Source organism: Vipera ursinii (genome assembly GCF_947247035.1).
Source record: "Vipera ursinii genome assembly, chromosome: 3".
Classification (NCBI taxonomy): Eukaryota; Metazoa; Chordata; class Lepidosauria; order Squamata; family Viperidae; genus Vipera; species Vipera ursinii.
The window spans coordinates 3,036,400-3,045,964 of record NC_139516.1 but is presented as its reverse complement, the minus strand read 5'-3'; positions in this window follow the sequence as shown (position 1 = coordinate 3,045,964).

Here is a 9,565-nt window from a genome sequence, read left to right as displayed (position 1 = left end):
CTGGCTCAGGCAGGAAACCCCATACCGTTTAAGACCAATGGTTGTCCAATCTCTTCTTTAAAACTTCCAGTGTTCCAGAGGCAAGCAGTTCCACAGGTTAATCCTTCTGTCAGGAAATTCCTCCTTCATTCTAGGTTGCCTCTTCATGAGTTTCCATCCGCTGCTTTGTGGATATGACACATTCCCCCTCGGTGTAGAAAAACAGCACATCGGCCGAGTAAAATTACAAGCCTGCATTTTTCCTTGTCAGCGGGAATAACACAATCAGGCAGGAAGAAACCTAAGTCGATCTTATTTAATTCCATTTATATCCCGCCCTTCTCCGAAGATTCAGGGCGGCTTACAAGCTCAGCAGTGGCCTTCATTCTATGTATATGCCTGCTTATTAGGGCTTTCACACACACACACCCAAGCGGCATTATTACAAAGTCAGTTTAATTGCCCCCAACAATCTGGGTCCTCATTTTACCTACCTCGGAAGGATGGAAGGCTGAGTCAACCTTGAGCCTGGTGGGACTCGAACCTGCACTAATTGCAGGCAGCTGGTGTTACTTAAGGAGGCATTAGCCCACTGCTCCACCAAGGCTGCTAGAAGAATAGAATAGAATAGAATAGAATAGAATAGAATAGAATAGAATAGAATAGAATAGAATAGAATAGAATAGAATAGAATAGAATAGAATAGAATAGAATAGAATAGAAATAGGAATAGGAATAGGAATAGGAATAGGGAATGGAATGGAATAGTAAAAAGAAGACAAGAGAATAAGAAAATGGAATGGAATGGAATAGAATAGAATAGAATAGAATAGAATAGAATAGGAATAGAATAGAATAGAATAGAATAGAATAACAGAGTTGGAAGGTACCTTGGAGGTCATCTAGTCCAACCCCATGCCCAAGCAGGAGACCCTACTCCGCCTGTTCGTTTTGCTGCCTGCAGTCGGTTCGCCTCTCCGCTTACCACACTCACTTCGATGGGCCTCTGGTCTCTTGGCTGGGCCTCTCGGGCCCAGCTGGGCTTCCCCCAGCATGCCACATTCGCTGCAGGCCGCTGCCCTTGGCATTTTCCTCCTAATTTCTCCAAGCTGAAAGCCCCAGCGTGAATCCTCTCTCTACATCAAGCCCACGCCGAACAGCAGCGCGTAACTTGCACGACTACCTGAATATCAATTATATCCATTGTGAGGTTCATGGTACAGTGGGACAACCACCGTGTTGTTTTTTTTGATCCCCAGCTGTCAAAAAGACCTTTTCCCGGGAGACGGAATAAAAGCAGGAGGCGTCTTTTAAAAAAAAGGTACAAGTTATACGCAGCCCACACTTTTTGCTGGCGTAGGGAAAGAATACAGAGTCCTTCCAAAGAGGCAGATGGGAACAGCAGCCTGGATGGGTTTCTGGGTCTTTTACGAGGAAGGTGGCAGAGGAACAAGCTCTCTTGCACACAAGGGGTAGTGGGGCCTGTGATGCCGCCCTTTGTGAGTCTCCACAACTGCCTGGAGGCTTGACAAGCTGACCCACCGGCTATTTTTCGGCTTCTGCTCCAGAAGGAAAGCGGTGGCAACCGATCTCAACCAAGCTGAGCTGTGGTGTAGGATGCTTTCCAATAATAGAGGTAGCCCCTGATTTATGACTGGTTGCATAATGGCCAAAGTCACCGTGGATTAAAAAAAAAAGCACTGATGAAGTTCCCTAGTTTGGTGATGAAACGTCTGCAAGAAAACCACCAAGCTTAGACAGCACCAAGGATGCCATGATTCTCCTCCTCCTCTTCTTCCTCCTCCATAATTATTAAATTATTATTCTCCTCCACTGAGGTGGGTTGGGCTGAGAGAATGACTGGCCCAATATTACCCAGTTGTTTTCATGCCTGAGGCGGGACTAGAACTCACCATCTCCTGGGGATTGGCCCAAAGTCACCCAGCCGGCTTTCATGCCTAAGGCGGGACTAGAACTCACGTCTCCAGGGATTGGCCAAGTCACCCAGACGGCTTTTAGGCCTAAGGCAGGACTAGAACACAGTCTCCTGGTGATTGGCCCAGTCATCCACCCAGCTTTCATGCCTAAGGCGGGACTAGAACTCACCGTCTCCTGGGGATTGGCCCAAAGTCACCCAGGCAACTTTCATGCCTAAGGCGGGACTAGAACTCACGTCTCCGGGGATTGGCCAAGTCACCCAGCCAGCTTTCAGACCTAAGGCGGGACTAGAACTCACATCTCCGGGGATTGGCCCAAAATCAGCCAGCCTAAAACGGGACTAGAACGCACGTCTCCTGGTGATTGGCCCAAAGTCATCCAGCCAGCTTTCATGCCTAAGGCGAGACTAGAACTCACCGTCTCCTGGGGATTGGCCCAAAGTCAGCCAGCCAGTTTTCATGCCTAAAGTGGGACTAGAACTCACCGTCTCCTGATGATTGGCCCAAAGTCACCCAGCCGACTTTTCTGCTACGCCAGAGCTGAACTCATGGTCTCCTACTTCCCAGCCTGGTGCCATAACCGCCAGACCAAACTGGTTGTAGTTCGGTTATCTAGTTGGGTCGTGAAGCGTTTCCAAGTTAACAACGAAATTGAGCAAGAAATCAAGAACACATCAGAACTAAAAAAAAGTTTAGTTCATCTTAGAAGTTACGTCTGCTTCACTCTTATCACCACCCTCCTCCAATACTTGACCAGTTTTGACGCTTAACTCTGCTGCAGCGCCATGTTCACGTGATCGAAATTCAGAGGCTGGGCAACGGGCAGGTACTTAGGACAGTTGCCGTGTCCCGGGGGTCACATGATCGCCATGTATTTTTTCAATATTCTGGATCAGCCTCAAAATCCTGGGAAATCACCCCGAAACAATTCATGCTAATACAGGTAAGTCCTCGACTTACGAGCACAGCTGAGCCCAGAAACTGGTGTCGTTAAGTGAGACATGTGTTAAATGAGCTTTGCCCCATTTTGTCCCTTTTTTTGCCACATTTGTGAAGCAAATCGCCGCAGTCGTTAAATTAGTCGCACGGTCGTTAAGCGAATCCGGCTTCCCCTGTGACTCCGCTTGTCAGGTCGCAAAAGGGGATCACAGGATACTGAAACTGTCGTAAATATGAACTGGTGGAATGTAAATCAGGTGACCCATGGGGAGGCTGCAGTGGTCGTTAAGTGTGGAAAACGGTCGTAAGTCCCTTTTTCCGGTGTCGTTGTAAGTTTGAATGGTCACTAAATGAAAAGTCGTAAGTCAAGGCCAGCCTGTACTGTTCTTCAAGCTTGGCAACTTTACGATTGGTGGACTTCAACTGCCAGAATCTGCGGACTTCCAACTCCCAGGGAACTCTCTGGGAATTTATTTATTTATTTGTTTCGATTTATATACCGCCCTTTTCCCGAGGGACTCAGGGCGGTTTACAGGGCAAATTAAAACAGTGCAATGTACAAATTAAAATAAAATTAAATTAATAGCCCCCAAAGAGTTTAAAATTTAAAACCTTAAAATCCCTCAGTCCAGGCCGGCTAACTCAAATAGCCAGGTTTTCAGGTCCCGGCGAAACGAGCGAAGGTCGGGGGCGATCCGGAGTTCCGTTGGCAGTTGATTCCATAGGGCAGGCGCGCCCACCGAGAACGCTCTCCCCCTGGGGGTCGCCTGCCGGCACTCCCTGACCAGCGGGACCCTGAGGAGGCCCTCCCTGTGGGAGCACACAGGACGATGGGAAGTTGATGCTGGCTGCAGGAGCTCCCAAAGATAGTCCGGACCCATGCCATTTAGGGCTTTATAGGTCATCACCAGCACCTTGAATCTCACCCGGAGGGCAACCGGAAGCCAATGCAGCTTGCGGAGAAGAGGCGTTACATGGGAGTATCGGGAGACCCCAGTCACAACTCGGGCGGCTGCATTCTTCTGAATTGAAGTCCACAAGTCTTAAAGTTGCCAAGTTTGGGAGACCTCGGTGCTCAATCAAGGACTGGCCTCTTTAATTGGGCTTAAACGAATTTTCTCTTATCCAAAGCTATCACCACTTTTCCATATTCAAGTTCAGTGGTGGCGAACCTATGGCACGTGTGCTAGAGGGGGCACTCTCTGTGGGCACGCGCGCCTCTCTTTGGCTACGTTTTTGCAGGGAAGAGCCATTTCTCAAGCCCCTTCCTAGCCAAAACAAGCCTCCGGAGCGAGCGCGCTGTTTTCACCTTTGAATTATATCAAATCTGATACCAGAAACAGACTGACAGATGACCTGAGTGCTGCATGTGTTGCTCTCAGACTTACAAAGTATGAGCCAAGGTTAGACAAAATACCAGCATGCATACAACAGCAAACATCACATTAATTGTTCAAAAGCATGCCAAATGCAAACTTTTACTTTTCAGTAAAAAGTTGTATCATTCAAAGCTTTGTTATTGCGTTTTTCATTTAAGACAAAAGATGTTAATGAACGAGTTGTTTTTTTTTCCTAAACTAAAACCTCAGTATTCAGATTAAATTGCCGTGTTGGCACTTTGCGATAAATAAGTGGGTATTGGGTTGCAGTTTGGGCACTCGGTCTCTAAAAGGTTTGCCGTCACTTCTGAAATCTGAAACAGACCCGCCTTTTCCTTGGCAAAGCTTGCCAGTGGTTAATACCTTTGCAAAGAGAGAGAGAGAGAGACAAAAAAGGAGAGGCTGGACAGGTGAAAAATACAGGTAGTCCTCAACTTACAACAGCTCGTTTAGCGACCAAAGTTACGACGACCCTGGGAAAACTGACATGGCCGTTTTTCACACAATGGTCGCAGCCGCCCCAGGGTCACATGATCAAAATCCAGACGCCTGACAACTGACTCATAGTTATGACGGTCGCAGAGTCCGGGGGGGGGGGTGTCACGCGATCCCCTTTTGCGACCTTCCAACAAGCAAAGCCAAGGGGGAAAGCTGGATTCACTTAACAACTGTGTTACTGACTTAATAACGGCAGTGATGCACTTCAGAATCGTGGCAGACAAGATCGTAAAAGGGGGCAAAATTCACTTTAAGAAACGTCTCGCTTAGCAACAAAAATTTGGGGCTCAATCGTAAGTTGAGGACCACCTGCAAATATTTAACCTACCTTCATTTTTCGTTTAAAAACGGCTGGGCTTTTTTCCCCCCCCCCTATGGTGTTGCAGCATTCAGGAGCAATAGATCCAGGTTTAAATCTAGCTTGTTCCTCAGTCCCTTCCAGCTCTATGCTGATTATTATTAGATTCCCTCCCTTCCAGTTTACAGACATCCTGCTGCGTTAAGAGGATGGATGGAGGGCCGGATCGCGCCCACACAGCAAAGATGGGCGGACGTCACAGTGCTGGTCCCTCTCCAGCATCTTGCTCTACTGCAGTGTTTCTGAACCTTGGTTACTTTAAGATGAATAGAATAGAGTAGAGCTGGAAGGGACCTTGGAGGTCTTCTAGTCTGCCCCCCCCCCCGCTCAAGCAGGAGAACTTATACCATTCCAGACAGGTGATTGTCTAGCCCAGGGGTCGGCAACCTCGGCTCTTTTATGACTCGTGGACTTCAACTCCCAGAATTCCTGAGCCAGCATAGCTGGCTCAGGAATTCTGGGAGTTAATTTAATTTAATTTAATATTTGCATTTGTATACCGCCCTTTCCCTGAGGACTCAGGGCGGTTTACAGGGAATTAAAATTGAAACATACAAAAGTTAAAACCAATTAAAAAAGCATTAAATTCACCCTGTAGATTAAAACCCCAGTTAAAATTTTCTCCTCAGCCTGGGCCCGAGAGCTCAAAGAGCCAGGTCTTCAGGCCCCGGCGGAATGATCGGAGGTCGGGAGCAGTCCTCAGCTCTACCGGCAGCTGGTTCCAGAGGGCAGGCGCTCCCACCGAGAAGGCCCTATCCCTGGGTGTCACCCGCCGGCAATCTCTCACCGGCGGAACCCTGAGCAGACCCTCCCTGTGGGAGCGCACTGGGCGAAGGGCGTTTGATGCCGGCAGCAGGTGTTCCCTCAAATAGCCCGGACCCAGGCCATGTAGGGCTTTATAGGTGATAACCAGCACCTTGAATTTCACCCGGAGGGCAACCGGAAGCCAATGCAGCTCGCGGAGTAGAGGTGTTACATGGGAGTATCGGGAAACCCCCATTACAACTCGCGCGGCCGCATTCTGCACCAGTTGAAGCCTCCGAGTGGTCTTCAAGGGCAGCCCCATGTAGAGAGCGTTGCAGTAGTCCAAACGGGAGGTCACAAGCGCATGAGTGACTGTGCGTAGGGCGTCTCGGTCCAGATAGGGGCGCAACTGGCGCACCAGGCGAACCTGTGCAAAAGCCCCCCTGGTCACGGCTCCTATGTGATCTTCAAAATTGAGCCGTGAATCCAGGAGGACGCCCAAGTTGCGAGCCCTATCAACGGGGGGTAACACCTCACCCCCCATCGTTAGAGGTGGAATAACTTGGTTAACCCGAGACGCCGATATGCACAGCCACTCAGTCTTGGCGGGATTGAGACGAAGCCTGTTTCTCCCCATCCAGACCTGAACCGCCTCCAGGCACCGGGACATCACGGAGAGGGCATCACTGGGTTGGTTCGGGGTGGAAAGAAAAAGTTGGGTATCATCAGCGTACTGGTGATACCCCACCCCAAAACCACGAATGATCTCGCCCAGCGGCTTCATGTAGATGTTGAACAGGAGGGGCGAGAGAACCGACCCCTGAGGGACTCCACAAATGAGAGACCTCGGGGCGGATCTCTGCCCTCCTGTCAACACCGACTGCGAGCGGCCCTGGAGGTAGGAGGAGAACCACCGTAAAACGGTGCCTCCCACTCCCAGCCCCCTGAGACGCCGCAGCAGGATACCATGGTCGATGGTATCGAAAGCCGCTGAGAGATCTAATAGGACCAGGACAGAGGAGCAACCCCTGTCCCTAGCCCTCCAGAGATCATTCACCAGCGCGACCAATGCCGTCTCCGTGCTGTGTCCAGGCCTGAAGCCCGATTGGTACGGGTCCAGATAATCAGTTTCCTCCAGGAACAGAGGGAGCTGATGCGCCACCACACTCTCAACAACCTTCGCCAGGAAGCGAAGGTTGGAGACTGGACGATAGTTGTTTAAAACAGCCGGGTCCAAAGCAGGCTTCTTGAGGAGGGGTCTCACCACCGCCTCCTTCAAGGCGGCAGGGAAGACACCCTCCTTCAAAGAAGCAGTTATTACTGCATGGAACCAGCCTCGTGTTCCCTCCCGAGCCGCATAAGCTAGCCAGGAGGGGCACGGATCCAACAAACAGGTGGTGGAGCTCAGTCTCCCCATGATCCTGTCCACATCATCAGGGGAAACAGGGTCGAACTCAGTCCAGATAACGTGCTCAAGACCGCCTGATTCCTCCACATCAGACTCTGCCCAGTCAGAGTCCAAGCCGGTCCGGATCCGAGCGATTTTGTCCGTCAGATGATGACTAAACTCCTCGGCTCGTCCCTGCAAGGGATCCTCCCTCACCTCCTGGTTAAGGAGGGAGCGAGTCACCCTAAACAGGGCGGCCGGGCGATTATCTGCGGACGCGATAAGGGCGGCAAAGTAGTTAGACTTCGCCGTCCTTATCGCCGCAAGATAAGACCTTATGAAGGTTCTTAACTGCAATCGGTCGGGTTCGGATCGGCTGGATCTCCAACCGCTCTCTAGACCTCGTCTCCGACGCTTCATCTCCCGGAGCTCCACAGAGAACCATGGAGCCCAACGGGATCTGCGCCGAGTCAGAGGTCGCATGGGTACAACACAGTCGAGTGCCCTGGTGGCAGCCGTTGAAGTCCACGAGTCATAAAAGAGCCAAGGTTGCCGACCCCTGGTCTAGCCTCTTCTTGAAAAGCTCCAGTGATGGAGCGCCCTTATACGCTTAATTAAGGGATCTTTCAGCCTATCAATTCCTTGGGGCACTAAGCTTCTACTTGAATTATTGCTCCCTTCTGCAACTAATAAAATCCTCCCAAAAAGCATACAGTTTATTTTCCCAGCACTATTGCTAACTCACACCAAGTTACGTAAAGGATTTTCCATCCATATTTTCCACTCCCTCTGCCCAGAAATAGAATAGAAATGTACAATAGAAATAGTTAATGGAATGGAATGGAATAGAACAGAATATGGAATATGGAATATGGAATATGGAATATGGAATAGAATAGAATAGAATAGAATAGAATAGAATAGAATAGAATAGAATAGAATAGAATAGAATAGAATAGAATAGAATAGAATAGAATAGAATAGAATAGAAAATATGGAATGGAATGGAATTAGAATAGAAAATATGGAATGGAATTCGAATAGAATAGAATAGAATAGAATAGAATAGAATAGAATAGAATAGAATAGAATAGAATATTTTTATTTTTTTATTTTAATTCCATTTATATCCCGCCCTTCTCCGAAGACTCAGGGCAGCTTACAAGCTTAGCAGTAGCCTTCATTCTATGTATACGCCTGCTTATTAGGGCTTTCACACACACCCCAAGCGGCATTATTACAAAGTCAGCTTATTGCCCCCAACAATCTGGGTCCTCATTTTACCTACCTCGGAAGGATGGAAGGCTGAGTCAACCTTGAGCCTGGTGGGACTCGAACCTGCACTAATTGCAGGCAGCTGGTGTTACTTAAGGAGGCATTAGCCCACTGCTCCATCAAGGCTGCTAGAATAGAATAGAATAGAATAGAATAATAGAATAGAATAGAATAGAATAGAATAGAATAGAATAGAATAGAATAGAATAGAATAGAATAGAATAGAATAGAATAGAATAGAAAGAATAGAATAGAATAGAATAGAATAGAATAGAATAGAATAGAATAGAATAGAATAGAATAGAATAGAATAGAACAGAACAGAACAGAACAGGAATAGGAATAGGAATAGGGAATGGAATGGAATGGAATGGAATGGAATGGAATAGTAAAAAGAGAAGACAAGAGAAGAGAATAAGAAAATGGAATGGAATGGAATGGAATGGAATAGAATAACAGAGTTGGAAGGTACCTTGGAGGTCATCTAGTCCAACCCCATGCCCAAGCAGGAGACCCTACTCCGCCCGTTCGTTTTGCTGCCCGCAGTCGGTTCGCCTCTGCGCTTAACACACTCACTTCGATGGGCCTCTGGTCTCTTGGCTGGGCCTCTCGGGCCCAGCTGGGCTTCCCCCAGCAGGCCACGTTCGCTGCAGCCCGCTGCCCTTGGTTGGCATTTTCCTCCTAATTTCTCCAATCTTTCCTCTCCTTTTCCCCCTCTCCAGTCTTTCCCCACACACACACACATTTTTTTTCTACGACTTCATCTTTCCCTCTCCACCTCTCTTCCTCTTCTCCTCACGGTGTAACCCTGGCTTCCTCGTCGCCGCCATCTCGATATTTCTTGTTGCCCACCCCCACCCCTACCCCGTGTGTGTGTGGGAGGGGGGAAAGTGCTGCGCTTTGGGTTAGAAAGGGGACAGAGGCCAATTGTCCTAAGGTCGGTTCGGACATTTTTTTTTCCTTTTTTAATGCACACATACAATAATTTACAGAATTCGCCATCGGTAACGTGCGGACTCCGTTAGCTGAGGTGGGGCGGGGGCAGAAAACCCCCACCCTTTTTCTGAAC